The following is an 18,441-nucleotide window of genomic DNA, read 5'->3' on the forward strand; positions in this document are numbered from 1 at the left end:
CAAACTGGAATGGCATGGTGAGCAAAAAAACGATGGATTTAGGCCCAGATCTCTGTACTGTGGTGAATGTATGACATTGTTCTGCATTCTGTCCATCAACTTTTGTTTTTGCACTTTTAGATAGTGGGCATTTCTCTGCACATACTGCTCTATGTGCTTAATAGCCTGTTTCCAATACATGTCTGTGGTGGGTGACAGCTACACTTTGTGCATTCCCTCTAGTAAGCCACAAACAGAGGAAGGCGAGGCTCATCTGCATTCTGAGCACTCATCTGCATTCCGCTGGGTCTTCTTGGGCAGGGAGGAATGAGAGCGACTGACACACTTCAATAGGTATGGTCCTATCCACACACAAAGCACTGATGTACCCCCCACAGATAGTCTGGCAGACAGGACCCGATTGAAAGGGATCTTTTCGCACTTCAGAAAGCTGTTTTGAAGTCACACCCTACATCAAAGGGACTTTTGGCTATAAGTACTGGGTCTCTGACCCCCTAAAGTCAGACACTTCCTGATCTCAAACTGAACCTCTGTCAGGAGGACTGCTGTGCTGCTTAAAGGATTCAGCTGGATTGCTTTTCTGGAAGGACTGTTTTTCTGCTTGTTGCACTGCAGCCTGCTGCTCCTGATTCTGCTGAAGGAGAGTTTGACACTGCCTTCCCCCATGTGATCTCCAAGGACGTGCTGGCTTGCCTCCTGTTTTTTGATGTCCCAGGTACACAAAAGGCTTCCTACAACTTTGCTGGTGCTGCTGGACTCTGCCTTCTGTTAGTCCCACCCTTGCCTGATGTGCCCTCTCCAAGTTCTGGGCTTCAGAAGTGGGTTCTGCAGCTGTTTTTCTACAAAACCGATGCATTGTCACCACTGTGCCGGCCAAAACAGACACAGCGCCGTGCAATGCTGACGCAGAAGCTGTTTGACGACAGCGGTTCTACAGCCTGCGTAGACCGTCATGGAGACTCTGCACGGCTCGATGACGACGCATTGCCTCCTCTTCACTGAAGCTCGACAACAACCCAGCGACCAGACTGTGTAAAAAAGATTGACACACCGTGCCCTAAGTGTCATCGCCTTGCTCCATCCAAAGTACTTTCTCAGCGGGCCCTGCATGGGTCCTGTAGTCAGCCTGCTCTCTATCGCGATCGACCTAAACTTTGGATTTGCACTGGCCCTTCACGACCTCATGTAACCTTTTGACAGCTAGTGACTTCTAAACACTATTTTGCAGTTTACTTTAAAAAAGAATATCTCGACTTCTACTGATAGGGGTTTTGTCGTTTTGCTCAGATAAATATTCTCTATTAACCTGTGTGGAGCCTTTTTATGGTGGTGGTGGGGGGTGTGTGTGTGTGTGTGTGTGTGTGCGTGCGTGCGTGCGTGCATGTGTGTGTGTCACACATACTTTACACATTACCTATTTAGTTTAGCCTGACTGCTCTGTGCCAAGCTACCAGAGGGTGAAAACAGGTACATTTTAGTGTGTATCTTACTTACCCTGACTAAACTGGTGATTCCTGCTTGGCCTGGGTGCATACCTCAGGTAATCAGGAATTCCATTTCTAACATCAACGTTTAACAGTAAAGAATAAACAATTATTGGAATAACTCTCTCTCACAGCCATTGCCCTTGCATAGGGCCTGGGCTATTTCGACATGCATGTTGCTGGTAATGAGAGCCATACTCCTTATCAGCCGCATCTAAAAACGAAACATAGGAAATTGTGGCTTTTCTAGAGCTGGCTGTTTTTGGAGTCACTAGATCTCATGACAAGTTTCCTTCCTGGATTGCAACACAGCATGTGATTTGACTAAAGGATGTGCATGCTCACTCACGCCCCTTCCTCTTGTCATTGACTGTCAGTCACTTCAGTGTCAACTCCGATCAGAAAGGTATTTAGTAACTGATGAAAATACAGCGTAAAGCTGTATGTATACCAGCACGCAAAGAGCAAGGTTTGGTCTTTACAGTGTGTCTAAAGCGCAAACACACTAGAAAGAAAAGCGCATGTGCTCGTGGATGTTTCAGGGGCCTTGGAACTTTGGCCAGAAAATAAAACAGGAGTCTGTCTGTTCAGCACGCCATGCAGATTAAAGTGACATATGGATCACCACAGCTGCCAAGTGCTGAGGTGTTATATGTGACTCCGTCAGCGAGGTAACTTTTAGCCAACATCGCTTCGCATTCTGGGGCTTGTAGTTTTGTTTTGCTAATATGGGTGTGCAAGTCCCTTGTTTTAATATCAGAGAGTCAGAAGTTGGAGCTTAGTTGTGAAACGAAGACTATACATAGCATATGAGGGTTGTGCTTTGGTTTATGTACATAAGAATTCACAGATGTCATCACAAATGTCCATTTTGTTTCCCAGATATTTGCTTATTTAACCTTTGGTTATTAAATATATTTCGTCCTACCTTCCCTCACACCCATCTGTCAGCAATATGGAATGACCTTTGATAGGTCATGACTCTGAGGGATGAATTAAGTGTTACACTAGCCTCTAGTGTAATGTGCATAGTTTATAGTCCCTAGTATTGTTCCTATGAGGAATATGCCAAACAGAAGGCTATGTCTTCCATCTTCTGCAGTGTAAGTGCTCAGTCTTGAAAGAACTAAGTTCCGGTGGTTACTCGGTGTTCATTGGTCAATGGCTGAGAGATCATGGTCAAGTCCTGAGGTACTTAGATCATGCAGTTTTAGGATGTTGTGTGCTGTCTGCATAATAGGCTGAAGAACTTGAGGTCTTGGAGTGGACTGAGATCCTCAAGCCACCATAGCCGCATCCTCTGGAGAAAGCCAGACCCGCTCTCCTTGTCTGGTGCTCTTCCCTCATCAGTACATGTTGGGCCTGTTTTTCTTTTCCTTCAAAGCACAGCACAGCACTGTATTAAACAGATGTTGCTGGTGTAAGAGATCCCGGGATTGTCAGTTCATTCAACGCTGAATTAAAAGGGGAAGGCTCTTCCCTCATCCTTCCACCCCCTCCCCACATCCCGTGGCAGCATGCAACACATTCTCGAGGCTTAGAGAACTCGCACATTCCCGTTGGGCTTCTGGGCGCATGCAGTGTGGACGAAGTTGGCCTTCCAGAACTAAACGCCAAACCGAAAAGAAGCTAATGTGTGGTTTCCCAGTCTGTGAGACCCTGCGGGAACATCCCAGCAGCGCCTCGCGAGAAGCACTCTCACGCGGCCCTTCTCTGCCCGCAGCACTGCAGGAAGCACGCGCCCTTCCCAAGTACATCCTGTTTCCGTACATTCTGTCAGGGAAGGTGACACTGGCTGCGGTGGTCAGGTGCGCACCGAGCACCGACGCATCAGGGCCCTTTCTATGCCAGCTAGAGTGTGGACTGCAGTCCAGCAGTGCCATAGCCATTGGTGCACACAAGCAAGGTGCCAACACCCCGCCGCAGCAAATGAATTCTTTATTTAAAGAAGCCCTGTTTAATAAATGGAGGTCAACGCATTAGGCAATTCGCAGTGTTAATAATAACTTGCTTTTTAAATAGTTCTTCAGGCTCACCTTTCATCATTGCTAGGTCATCGGAGGGAATTATGGACTCGACTGTTGTTAGTGCTTCCAAATCTAATTTTAAATAGTGTTGTTATACCGCGATCGCTATGCTGATTTTGTCGTTTCGTTGCACGGTGAATTTACTGAGCTCAATTGGACTCCCTGTATTACATTTGAAGAAAGGCTCCGTTAGTACAGGACATAGTGAAACTCGTGACCTTCAGACTAAACATATCTCTGCAGTGGGCGTATTTACCCACTGAGCTGTTTTTACCAACTTTGCAGAAAGGCGCATGCAGTGAAATCCTAAACCTTTGTTTCGTTTATTTTTTATGGGGGAATACCTCCAAATCAAGGGCTTGGTTATTCATTGTGCAACAGATCGGTGGCACCGGGACCCAGAGATGTGAGCGGGACCTGCTCCACAATTACATCAGTGTTTTTTAACTACCGATCGAAGAGATAAGTGGTTCAAATACCTTGCTTACTTAATGTCGCCCGACATCGTAAGTACGCCCCGCACAACATGTCAGCATCTCCATTAGCCAAGCCTACAAACGGAGCAAAATGTTCAGAGTGCGTTATTTAAAGAATTCCCTTACTGGAGTGTCTTGAGAGGTGATTTCATACCAGGACCTTCGTTTCGTGGTTGGTCTTCAACAGTCTGCTTGTGTGAAGGTCGAGAGGCGAGCTAGGCAAATGGCTAGAGAGTGAACGAAGGGTGTCCAATGTAGGTCTTAGCGGCAGGCCCCATGCCAGCTACTGCCATATAACTGAATTCTCTTTTATAGAATCGTACGTAAAATATGACATGTGGATCTTCTGAAAATATGTCCTGGGTATGGTCCTCTTAGACCTACTTTGGACACCCCCGGAGAAATCCCTTTCACCAAAATGTTTAAATTGAGTTTGGGCGTATTGGAGACAAAATGAAATTTAAGGTTTTTTTTTTTTACAGTGCCATTAAAAGTAGAGCACGATGCGGCAGTCTTGCGGTTTCGTAGCACTGCGCTCAACAGGCCTTGCTTTTGCATAACTGCGATGTTCTGTATCAACAGCGAAATTCCAGAGGCTGCAGCGGAGGGCTTGACCTGTGGTTAAACTTCTGGCATATTATAGGCTGGTCGGACTGTGGCAGAATAAGGAACGTCACCTGACCGACTGTATGCCGGACTGGAGATGAGCCGCTCAGCGGGTTTGTGAAAAGGCACACACTAAACTTTCCCTAATTCAGACATATGGTCTACAGGTTGCACCCACGTCACGCTTGCATGTACATCAGCCACCTGTGCTATTTCACTAGGACTATAACGTGCTCCTGCAGGGCTGATCTTCGCATCAGGTGAATGAACCCACGGAGATATCCTACTGTGAGGAGAATATACGGTCAACATATTATACACAGGTTTCTGCAGAAGTTGCATAACACTGACTACTTTAAAGGGATTAAAGCCCATGACCTATATGTTGCATGCATATCGCCGCAGCATACGCATGAACACACCCGGCTAGCCCACAGTCTCGTACAGGAGGTGCAGCCGTCCTGCCCACGCCCCTTGGTGGTACTCACTCTGCATAGCCCGTGCTCCACAGCAGCCGCTTGGGGGGCGTCAGCACCGGTCGGTGGATGTGATCTGCTGTGCGCCGCAGCTCCTCAGGTGTCAGCTCCAGTCCAGAAAGGAAGGTCTCTCAAAAGGAAACTTCACTGGTAGGACCTCCGCCCCCGGCCGTGGAGGGACTCCACACCTGGTAACGCTCGCTTTTGTATCAATCACTTGTATTCAGGTCATTCATCCTACCCCTACAGAGGAGCACAAATCCTTAACCATTTGGCAGAACTTTGACCCCATCTCTGATGATGCCCTCCTTAAATGCATCCTCGATACAAAGCCCTCTAACCATTCTCTTGACCCCATCCCTAGAGCCATTGCCATTGACTTCTACACCCATTCTCTTTCCTATTGGACCACTCTGGTCAACCTCTCCCTCTGTCAAGGCTCCCTTCCTGTTTCCTTCAAAACTGGGCAGGTCACCCCTCTGCTTAAAAAAACCACCGCTGATGCAAACGACCTCAACAACTACTGCCCCATCACTAACCTATTTTCTTGCGAAAATCACAGAAAAATGTGTAGCGAAACAACTCTCCCGTCATATCAAGGACAATGATCTTCCTGACAATTTCCAGTCCGGCTTCATTCAAAACTGCAGCACTGAAACAGCCCTGCTGCTAGTGATTGATGACGTGCTGCGGATACTCGATTCAGGGGAGTTTTGTCTTATAATCCTCCTTGACCTTGCTGCAGCCTTTGACACTGTCAATCACAAAACTCTCCTTAACACTCTTCAATAGAGAATGGGCATGGAGGGCACTGTGCTTAAATGGTTTGCCTCCTTCCTCTCTGATAGATCCCAAATGATCAAAATAGCGAACAGTCTTTCATTTCCTTTGGCGGTCGGTCAAGGTGTTCCTCAAGGCTCTATACTTGCACCCACATTGTTCAATCTCTATTTAGAACCTTTGGGAAATCTCCTTAGTAAATCCGGGATCCACTATCATCTCTATGCGGACGACACTCAAATCTACCTTAAGGTGGCCTCCACTCACGATCTCTCCTTCCTAAGCTCTACTTTCGACTCCATTCAAAACTGGATGTTAACTCATCAACTGATTCTGAATCCCTCCAAAACTGAATTCCTCCTCCTCTCCGCCTCACTTTCTCCTCTCCCAGTGCAATCATGGATGGATCAGATGAATCTACTGAACAATAAACCCAACATTGTCGACAACGCAAAATCCCTTGGTGTCATACTCGACAAAAAAATCAATCTACTCTCCCACATCGATTCCATTGCAAAGTCTGCTCGATACCAATTGCGCCTTCTTTGGGGGATTCGTCGCTTCTTCCCGTAGCACGACCGTAAAACCCTGGTCCAATCGCTGGTTCTCTCCAGATTGGACTACTGCAATTCTCTTCTTACTGGCCTCCCCAAATCCCACCTGTCACCCCTGAAGTCTGTTCTCCATTCAGCAGCTCGTTTCATATATGGGGCCAAAAGAAGCGACCACATCACACCCATTTTATCCACCCTCCGTTGGCTTCCCATCGAGGCAAGATCTATCTACAAGACTGCCTGTATCACCCACAAAGCCTTGCACTCCTCCTCCCCTCGCTACCTGGCGAATAAACTGAAACTCTCTGGAGGCTCCAGACCATCACGTAATGCAGAACATTTATTGCTTGAACCTCCCACTTTCAAGAAGGAAAGATCGATGGCCCAATCCTTTTCAGGCAACGCGGTAAGAATCTGGAACTCACTTCCGTCTCAGCTGCGGACCACCACCTCTTCCCAGGCCTTCAAAACTGACCTCAAAGCTCTCCTCCTTCAAAGACACTTCCAAATGTAATTCACGCCCTCTATTTTCTGAAGGAAGTCCTTCCATTATAGGAAATTCTGTTCTCCATGCCTATAGAAGTGCCTTCCCAGTGTGTTCTTGTGTTTTGAGTGTCTGCCATTTAGTGCAGTATTATACCTCTACTTGTACTTTGTACTCTTTTGTAACATGCATACATGTCACCTTTCCTTTTGTAACGTATCGTTTGCTACCTCTTGTATTTTGTTTGCTTTTGATACATGCACAATGGCCACCACTGCCTCATGTAACGTAACGTTTGTTTTAGTGTTTTGAGTGTCTGCCATTTATTGCAGTTTTTTACCTCTACGTGTACTTTGTATGCTTTTGTAACCTGCACACGTCACTTTTTCCTTTTGTAATGTATCGTTTGCTACCTCTTATATATAGTTTGTTTGCTCTTGATACTTGCACAATTGTCACTATTGCCTCATGTAACGTAACGGTTGCCTTTGTAACATGCTCACTTGTAATTTTTCTCCTCATGTATCATTACTGTTCCTATTGTGAATCGCTCTGACACCTTCGGGTAAAATCCGCGCTATATAAAAACGCATTAAATAAAAATATAAATAAATAAAAATAAAGAAATCAACGCAAACTTGTGTCTAAATTTGACTCAACATCATGTAATGGCGTCGGCCAGAGCTGACGACTTTGGAGGTAGAGTTTCGGCCTCGACGCATCATCCTGTGATTCTGGGCAAATCACTTAATCTCCCAGTTCCTACAAAAATATTAATGCGTCTTTGGTCCTGTACAGCGCTCCAATGCCTTCGGTCGAGTTCGCACGATATAAAACTGCAATAAATAAAGTGCTACTGGATATTCTGCTTATAGATCCACTCTGAGATATGTTCTCCGCAGTTGCTATAGTTCTAGTTCTTTAAATAGTAAATTGCATTTTTTGTATGTATAGGGCTCATTTCCCATGAGGAGGCGTTGAAGTAAATATACAGTGTCGAAGTCTCCACCCCGTCTGGAACATTGTTGTTGGTGGGGAGGAGGGGCGGAAGGGGTGATGGTTGAGAAGGTAGACATTTCAGTTTATATCTATGTGGGGGCCCAAGTATCATCATAGGCACCCCTCTGTCCCCCATCCAACCAATACACATTACCCAATAATAAACACACAACACAGACTGTTTGATTGGGTAGAATTGCTGCAGGTTTATTACATACACCATTATGTAATAGGTGGGTTATCTTACGGGCGATCCAAGGGCAGGCAACCAACTGGGCCGCCTGCCTGTCTGGTGAGCCGGGCAGCACTGGGGCGAACCCCGCCTCTGCTACCCTTCAGGTGATTCTCTTACAGGATCACGTGACCGTTGGTAACTTCTACTCATGCCCCTTCACGGGGCAGAGCGTCGCATAGCAAACCCCCGGTTATTCAAGCCCACAACCACCCGAAGGACTAGCGGGGCGCCGACACAGCTTCCAGGACCCTCCCATGAGGCTCCTCGGATTTGGCTCTGGCACCCCCTATGGTGCCGCGCAGAGGTACCCTTGGTACCGGCCTGCTTCCAGATCGCCCTGTAACTCCGCCTGCAATGAAAAAAGAAAACATTACAATATTCTGACTCCCCACCTGTCATGAGCATGCCGGGTAAGCGGTAGGGAGGGATGCGGCGTGCGAGGCGATCAAGAGGTCGCCAGCATGGTGAGGGAGGGCTATATAGCCTCCCCCCCGAATAAAGAAGCCCTGGAAGTGACGCCCCTTGCCTCACCACCGGGCAGGAAGAGGAGGGGACACCGGCCAGAGTCCCTGTCCCCCAAGGGGGGGGGGGGACGGGGAGGGGAGACCGGTGCCCAGATGATACTAGGGCGCCGACCGCTCAAGTGGCCCCCTGTGGGTGCCGCGGTCAGCGGCAAACTGCTCACAGAGGGGCCCCGTCTGTTCCCGTGCAGGGGTCGGGGGCAGCACCGTTGCCCTGTTGTAAGAATTAGAAGGCTTCTTTGAGGAGGCTTGCTTTTAGATGACCCAATTAAATTAAGTGCATTACCAGCAATTAGAGCTTAGTCAACTGGCAGGTAACTATTTGAGATGATTACAACACTCTGCTACAGACACTTTCTTGCAAAAGAAAGGATTTGTTGTCTCTACTGTGCAACCGTAAACAGAAGTTGCACGAAACGCCGTGTAACCCCTGTTTCGTGGCTGTGCAGCGATTAACTGTTGAACTGTCGTTGCCGGTGTTGTGTAATATCTGGTATCCCCTTGGGATCGTCTATCCCCTGGCCTTCGGCTCTCTTCGGGGAATAAACTCAGCCCGGGCAGGATCAGACAGAAGCAGTCGATCTCTGCTCGGGCTGAATGCATGGATAAACGCTTTCACTGGATACCGAACGGAGCTCAGGCTATTAATTAATTACTCACCGTTTCTTTAAAATAGGAGTCAAAGCTGCACATGAAGAGACAGGAAGCAATTAATTACCCGACGTTTCTTTAATATAGGAGTCAATGCTGCAAATTAAGAGACAGAAAGCAAATCTCCAATAGAATAAAGAAAGAAACGTGAAATAAATAAAAAAAACTTTTCGCATGCACGGGGTGAAAGAATGGTTAATTACCCGATGTTTCTTTAATATAGGAGTCAATGCTGCAAATTAAGAGACAGAAAGCAAATCTCCAATAGAATAAAGAAAGAAACGTGAAATAAATAAAAAAAACTTTTCGCATGCACTGGGTGAAAGAATGGTTAATTACCCGACGTTTCTTTAATATAGGAGTCGATGCTGCAAATGAAGAGACAGGAAGCAAATCTCGAGTAGAACAAAGACAGAAACGTGAAATAAATAAAAACATATTCGCATGCACGGGGTGAATGAATAGAATACATTTTCGAGGCATGCATGGAGTGAAAGAATGGAATACGTTTTCGAGGCATGCACAGAGTGAAATAATGGAACGAGACATGCACGGAGTGAAATAATGGAATACGTTTTCGAGGCATGCACAGAGTGAAATAATGGAACGAGGCATGCACGGAGTGAAAGAATGGGACGAGGCATGCACGGAGTGAAATAATTGAATACATTTTCAAGGAGAAAAGGAAGAGATGTGACACTGTATGGAAGTGCAGTTAATAGCTAAAATACATAAATAAACTCTTATTACATGGATTTTACATTCTAATTTTCAACAATTATTTCATAGAGACAAGGTTTTAGATTGCTATGAGAGACATTTTCATAATGTCAGAGTAAATATGAGTGACATTTGAATGACTATGGGTGACACTTTCTCCCAGCAGAATCAAGCAATACAGAGGGACCACCACACTGAAATGCGTTACGCCAGGTGAACGGTACTAGGCAGAAATCGTTGACTAGGAAGACAGATAAGTATTTCTGTCCTATGACACAGTCTGTCTTCGTCGATATTTCATGTGTCTTGCAAATCAACATGCCGTGCACTTTATTGCCTAATCCCATCTAAATGGACCTGTTTCTTCTTCTCAAATTCCATTCCTTTCTGAATAATTTATTCTATAGATCAAACCATTCTCCCCGATTCATTTATCATTATCGTTGCCAATATAATTGTCGCTCACCCGTAAACAAACCATACTGGGTGTACTTCACTTTTATTATATACTAGTGCGAGCAGTTGGAGCCGCTAGTTTGACATTAAATAATTACCATGTAAAACTATTGTTTTTCACCTTTATCATTCCTACATTTTGTTAAATTATGTTGCTTTCTTTTATTGTTATTTATTACTACTACTGTTTTTTAGAAAAGTAAATGCTGCCTTTAACTTGACCACCAGTGCTTGGGGCAAGGGGTACTAAACTGAAATAGGCACTGGGTAATATGGCTAAGTAGGTTCAAGTCCCTGCTGCAAGGATCGGTGTGAAATCTGCAAGGCCCATGTATGGGCCATTCTTCATTTTTGTCTCATGTTGATTGTGTGGGATGGTGTGCTGTTATTTATAGTGCTGCGAAGCTCCAGTGATGGTGACACCTCGAGCACTGTTGAAAAACAAATGTTATTGTTACTGATACCACAAATCTGTGTCATTGAATTTCAACTGGACTACAAAGCACGAGTTAAATTTCTTCATATGTGGATGTTGACCCTGTTTTTACTTATTTCTTACTAGCATGATCTATGGTAACTGTATATAAAATAAGATTTGTACAAAGTATGGTGTAGGAGAGTTGGATCTGCACTTATGTTGCCCCCACTTTTTTTCTGATGTGTACACTGGTTTCTGGCTATAGTCAGGCTGGGTCCCTTCTAATCAGGGCCCCAGTCTCTCTGTTCTCTCTTAACGACTTGGGAGTGCATATTAGATGCACTAGTGATTGGTTACTGTGGTGCCTTATGAGCCCCTAGTATATGGTACCTTAGGTACCAAGGGCATAGGTACTTTACAGGCCTACCAGGGGCTGAAGCATGTATCATGCCACCCCTGGGAAGCAGACTAAATCTGACACCTCATGCCTGCTACTGCAGCCTGGGTGAGGTAGTGTTAGCGCTCCTCACAGAGGTATAGGTTCCTATATCTCACCATACACACACATATAAACCTATCAGCCACCCCTATGGCAGGTCCTATCAATCCTGAGGGTAGGGTTCTTGGTTTACAATGTGAGGGGGTGCCTCTGCCTGAGCAGGGCCCCTCTGCAGCTGGCAGGGTCTATTCCCTGTGGCTGTTTGTGGATGCGGTTAAACCATATACTCTTAAGTGCATTATAACCTCCCGGTTAATGCTAACTTTGGAATGACTGCATCAAAATATGTCGTGTTTGGTGTCAAACATCTTGGAATCATACCCTCACACCAGTAACTGGTGTGGGAGTATGATCCCACCCTTCTAGAGGGGATGACATGTACCTACTGTAGTAACACAGTAGAAATCTGAAAGAGCCCTGGCATCACAAAATGGATGCCACCAGCAAGAGACACTGGGCTGCCCTCCTGCTGCTGACCGAAACTCACAGTGGAGGAAGCCCAACAATAGGCATCCTGTCACAGGGAGGTGTCACCACCTTCCAGACAGGATTTAGTGTATTGGAGCTGGGTGGGTGCACTCTTAGAGTGCTTTGAAGTCCTGCACTGGGGGAGCAGTAGGCTCCTCTGTGCATATGCCAGCTCAAACCGGTTCAGGGGCTACCAGCCCCTGCTCTGGCGCGAAACTGGACAAAGGGAAGTGGGTGTAACCACCCACCCCCCTAACCCTCCTAGAGGAGTGGTCATAGAGCTAGTCTCTCCCTTTCTTTTACAATGTGATAGGAACACCTTGCCATTGCAAGTTAGATAACCCTGGACAACGCTTTACAAGAAGAATCCTGGCCCTTCCACGTTCCACTTCCTTTGGAAGACAGAAGAATCTCCCTTGGAGTCAAGGAGTGACTCCCCTGCTTGGCAGGCACCAAAACTTGAAACAACAGTCGCAAACGTTCCCGCTCTCGCCAGAGTCCGAAGTCCCTGCAGCCCCAGAACCAGATTTCCTGACCTCTTGTCGGCCATTTTGAGTCCCCATCGAAGCTGTGGCGTCTGGACCCCACGAGTGAAGAGGAACTGCAATACCTGGGAACCGTGCACTATTGTCAAGTGCAACCCCTTCACGACGTTCAACGAACTTGTGCTTTAGACCATTTGTGGCCCAAGCCTCCAGCAGGTTTTGCAGTGAAAATCAGAGGCCTACCCCATCCCGAGTGACCGTGGGCTCCTGTGAAGCATTTCCTCAAGAGGCGTCTTTGCGATCCCTTGCCTGTTGGCTTGTGGGTCCCCTGAAGACTTTCTTATCAACTAAAAGGGCTTCTCTGGTTGCTCCAGGGTTGCCCTCACTCACCCTTGCTGGGTGAGTCTCTCAGACCTTGCTGGTCTTCACCATCAACTTTCTTCTCTCCACACAAGACTTGCTGTTGCCAAGGTTTGTTGGCTCCAATCCGGTTGCCGACCCCGCAGTCAGCTGCAGACGTCACGGGACACTTGGAATCCAGCTGCTGGTTATCGTCGATCCCTCCTGGACCTCGTGAGTGAAGAGTCAAAACACCCTTGATCACCTGAAATCACCCGACATCCGTGGGCACCCATCTTCCTCGCCCCGGGTCACTGGCAAGTGACTGTGAACACTGCCCCTTCAATTTTCACGTCTTCTACATCTTGAATCCAGCCTTGGATTCCACCGGACACTTCTTCAGTCGCCGCAAGCAGCAAGTCTTCTTTGGTCTCCATAGAAAACAGCGACGCAACGCGACAACAAAAGACACCTATGCACCCGGCTTCCCTGGGTGAGGTAACTCGTGCACTCCGGTGCCTTAGTGTGTGTTGGCCCTCGAATTACTTACCTTGTAAGTGGCTTGCTTGTAGACTTCCTCGAAGTACCCTAAAACTTTAAAAATCAAACCGCGACTTGCTTCATTGTAATCAATAGGGAACCCGCGGCTGTGTTCTCACACTGCATGCGTCTCCCGTGGATCTGTTACTTACCTGCTATCACTGCAGTCATGAAGCCCCAGCGATTCTGCAGGCCCTAGGCCTTGTCATTCTGCAAGTTGACTTTCCTAAACCTCTTTTTTAGTATAAGGTCTGGTACGCCCCTAGGGCCCCAGCCATATTTGTGCTTAACTTATTGTGAAACGTTGATATTTGAATGTGTTCCTGGCTTCTAATCTCATAAAGAGATTAGTAGAGTGTGTCTAGAAATAAATACATATATATTTGATATATATACCTGTGTGGTGTCCTTTCATTTGGTAATTCAAGCGATTATAAGGTAAAACAAGCTGCTTTACATTCCTCTGAGACTTAGCCTGAAGGCTGCTCTCCACAGCTACCACTAGGATAGCTTTCTTTAAAAGGTTGTCTTAAACCTATCTACCATAAGAGTCGAATTGGACTGGTGCAAGGTGGCTACCATAACTAGTGAGCAGCATATGCCAGGCCAACTTCTCACATATGGCTCCGGGCACACAGGGTAAATATTGTCACATAGAAACTGCGCTCCTAAAGGGCAACAGTTCTTGTTAAAATAAAATCCTTCTTTTTGAACATGATGTAAAGTGGGACGTATGCAAATCATTCTGTGGCGTGTTTCTGCCTGTGCAGAGCGCCTTTGACCAGGGAGTGTGGAAGTTGTTGATAACGACAGCAGACCCCAAGCACAGCTCGTCCGGGAGCAGTGGTCAACCAGGGGCTTACTATGGTACGCATTGCTCTGCAGCCCCAAGGAGGAACTGCCAGTTCTTTAGCCATGGATGAAATGCTGCTGAGGGCAGATCACCTTATAGATGACCCACTGGATGGAGCCTGGCCTTCGTGCCATTAGCAACTACCATACTGAACTTAGGCTTACTTACTTCTTGCAAGGGTGGCAAGGATTCCTCTTGCCGTTTGATTCTGGCTCAGCTGGGACCTGAGCACACACACACGTCTCCGGCGAGGCCGGTGGGGGTCGGGTCGGGTTGCGTCATACTGCGTGCGTGCAGCTGTGAGCTCTTTCCCATAGTGCCAGCTGCAGCAGTGTGTCAGTGTGCCAGCAGGAACATGAGCCGCCGGTTGGGTCGGGTCCATCGCTGGGAACCTGCCATGTGGTGCAAGGGGCCATCTACGCTGCCATTGCCCCAGCAGTCCTTAGTGCAGGCAGCAGCCCATGGAAGCTTTGTCAAATGCTGCCTGCTCAAGCTGCATGCCTCAAACAACACAACATCTTGGTTGCCATTGGGCTGGGCAGGCACTGACTTCGACATCCTGACGTCAGTGAACCCTAATGCTGCACGCATGTCCTAAGAGTTACATTGTAACACTTTGCAGCTCTTGCAGCTGCGCCAGAGCCCACAAGCCTGCCAGGAACAGCGCGCACTACGCGATGCCACTTAAGCTTGTATACCGGTACATTATTATATAGCAGCGCTCCGGTTTGACAGCTGAGGGAGCACTATAATGCGTGACTTTGCATTTCAGTGCAGTGATGCGGATCACCACACTGAAATTCATTAGTCTAACGCCTGATGCATGGTACTTGGCAGAGCTGGTATTTTGCAAATCATGCTTGTCTTTAACATGAACGGTTGGCAATGTGGATCAGTGTGCATTCATTGACTTCCATTCACCACTGATGTGAAGCATGGTCAGTTTAAAATTATCTTGCAGTCCTGTAAGATAAGGGTTTATAAATGGTAAGATGTTTTTGAGCTTGAAGCGTGTGATTATAACGTGTGGTGGAGCTGTCGTGATTAGGCTGGGGAAGTGATCTACAGGTCTGATTTTGCTATGGATGAAGACACTTTAGCATTTTGCTTGCAGGGCATTGTGCAAGACAGTAAATTGACTGCTGGCACGAATTAGTACCTCTGCATCCTTGTTGGCATAATGTATCCCATCCCTTGTGTAGAAAGCGGTGAGGGTTGCTGGAATTTATATGGCGCAGTCATGTGAATCCTGTCTTGCATATGAGTCTGGAGGAGGCTTTATAGACTGGATATTCCATATTTGAGTCTTGTATCAGTTGGCAATAGCCATTAATACTTTGTAGTTATCGGTTGTGTATATAGTCAAAGTTCCTGTGATGGGTAGCACATTTGAACTCTGCTTTCCTATCTAATACCGAAGCAAGCACATTTGGTTGTATGCACACCCGGTTAATGAGAACATCATGCATCTGCACGTACCTCATGAAAACGTTCTGCAGCAGGCCAATAGATGACAATACAAGTTTTTTTTCATGATTCAAGTGCCGCCCTGTCCCTGTTTTAACAAGCATCTGCAATGCAATAGGTCTCACATTTATGCAAGTGTGAGCTATTGGCATTGTAAATGACAATGCCTTTTATTTATGTTTTGGTTTTTAATACATAAAAAGGGCATTGTCATTTACAATGCCAATAGCTTCTATTCTCGCAAGTGCAAGACTTATTGCATTCCAAATGCTTGAACGCATTGCTGAGTTGCCCCCTTCTGTCTCCCATGGCCCCTGAAGAGGAGGGACTACAAGCCTAATAGCAAAACAGAAGCCAGCCTTTACGAAGATCAATGACACAAGCCAATGACAAATATCATCAGAGAGTGGGCGGGGCTTCAAGTACATACTCCAATACAGCATGGCACGCAGCACATGCGCTGCCTAGGCTCGACCTAAAAAGGCACGGAATACTCAGCTGTGCTCCTCTGTATTTCTTCTGAAGTACTAAACTGAATAAGTAGTGTTTTGTGGTGCAAGATTATCACCCTTTTCAATATATCAACCAACTTAATCAGGGATATATTTCTTGTCTTTGCTGCTGTTTGTATGAAATGAACAGCAAACTCTTTTGATTCCCCACCATGAATCCTTTCTGTCGGTTCAATTGGATTATGAGAATGCTATCTATGAAACTGTGCCATTTTGAAATTTGCAACCAGCCAGATTCTTGGTCAATAGAGATAATGCCCTGGTGGACGAGAGGCTGTGTCTAGCCATGACCTGAATGCTGGCAGAACTAAAGTACAACAGCACATTACTCTTGAGATTTTCAAATAGATCAGCTTCTTACTCTAAAAAAAAATGTATCATCCTGTCGCAGGACCTTGTGCCTTTTTGTGTGTTCATAAGGATTGGAATGCAACTCAAGAAAAATCTAATGCTTTTGTTTTATGTTTTTATATTTTGTTCAGGGTTCATATTTACTGTTTGTCTTTTGTGACTTAAGTTAATTAACAGGGTAGTGCAATTGGTAAGTGGATCTGATACCGCAAACGCCTGCATTTTCTAGTTTGAAAAAAAATGCATTAAATGCAATTAAACAGTAGTGTTGGACCCAAAAATGTTCCAGCCGTATGATGCTCAAAGGAACTACTCAACCAAATGTAATAATTTATGGAAATATCACACACTTTTTATCTGCAACTTTCCACTTCATTCTACAGTTTCACAGTTATGTTGTTTTTACTTTTTATTATGAAACAGGCTACATGGCTCATCCCATATGGTTAAACACTACAAAAACATTTATTCAGCCACTTAAAAAATGTATTAGTTGTCAGAACTATGCCTAAATTTCTAGCCGTTTTTTCATAGTAACATGCATAGAATTTAACCCTTACTATAAAGGTTATTTTGATGGTGCTGTTAACAAAGTACATAGACATACATGTTTAAAGCATGGTGTAGGATGATAGTCTCTGTAGTGGACTCCCACCCTGTGCTGAGAAATCAAGAAACACAATTAGAGTTCATTCATTTATATTCAGAAGTTGTCACCTGGACTTATTAAGTACTTTGTGTGTTATTAAAATATGTTGTAAGCAGTCCTTTCTTGCTAGTCCACCTTTCATCCAAGGTGTAGGATATTGGTAGCATTGTAAACATGTAGTAAGTGTGTGAAATGAGTCCAATGCGCCACAAACAGTTCTCTCTTAAGCCTCACATATTTGATTGTTTTGGATACACGTGTATTGAGTGCAAGGAAAGAGATGCAGCTACATAACCCTACAAGTCTCATTCATCTCCTGGGGCACAACATTCCTGCCCCTAAAGACATTATGCTGAGCTGCGGGCAGTCAGGAGGACCTGCCACTCATCCCTCCTCTACACCTCCTGGCTCACCCCAAACATCAGTTTACTACTAGGATCTCCCAAACAACCCTAAAAAATTCTCCCTGATGTTATCTCTCCTTTGACTCATTCCAAACCTAATGTTTTTACTCTTGATTCTTTCTCCCGAATCCCTTACTACAGACTCTTCCCTCCTCCATCTCTCATTTACTCATCCCAGACCTCAACTAACTACTATGATCTCCTAATTAACACCTATGAATTTCTTACCTTCTCTATCCCTCCATTACACCATTCAATCCAACTAACCGACTTACATGTCCTTCGCTCAAATTAGCTCATACCTTCGCGTACTAATACTGATACTAATGCTAATACAAATACTATGCTCATATTTCTCTATACTAATCCACCACTAATCCTTTGGGTTCCGGAGTAGCGTGCTACTCGCTGAAAAATATTTTGACTCCTCATCAGGGGTAGTAAACGCTATATAGATATAAATAAAATTACAATTGCAAGAGATGGAATCAGATTAAAAACTAAAACATGAGGAGAGAGAATGACAGAGAAGGGAAACAATGGCTGAGATTAAAAAACCTTAAAGGGTAGAACACATCAATATGGACAAAATATTAAAGTGTGACGGATAGAAAAAGGCAATGAGAGAAAGCAGGAGAGGAAAATGGAGAAATAAAACATTGCGGATTTTGTAAAATGAACAATTTACAAACCTGTTTTCAAAACGTCACTCCACTGTAAGTGCATAACAGTGATTATTTCATTTTATTATTACAATAACAAGGCTGCCACCTTACTGACATATCACCAGCCTGCATTATATTTCTGTGCCTGTGCCTAATAAAACAAGCATTGGCAAAGCCAATATGGTTTGCCTATGAGAGGGTTATTTGCGTATGTTTTTAAGTAATGTTGTGTAGCAGCATGGCTGTAGAGCAGCATGAAAGAAAGTAAAACAAGCATTTGCAATGCAAATTGGTCTCTCATTTGTGAGAGATAGAGGTATTG

At 45.5% G+C, this 18,441-nt stretch overlaps 1 pseudogene; it reads right to left on the minus strand.

The window, feature by feature from the left end:
* Positions 1-5,601, minus strand: part of LOC146870107 (protein phosphatase 1H-like) — a 327,776-nt pseudogene extending 322,175 nt beyond the window's left edge.
* Between the last annotated feature and the right edge of the window lie 12,840 nt (positions 5,602-18,441).

This window comes from Triturus cristatus, chromosome 1_1 (assembly GCF_964204655.1).
Source record: "Triturus cristatus chromosome 1_1, aTriCri1.1, whole genome shotgun sequence".
In the NCBI taxonomy this organism is placed as follows: Eukaryota; Metazoa; Chordata; class Amphibia; order Caudata; family Salamandridae; genus Triturus; species Triturus cristatus.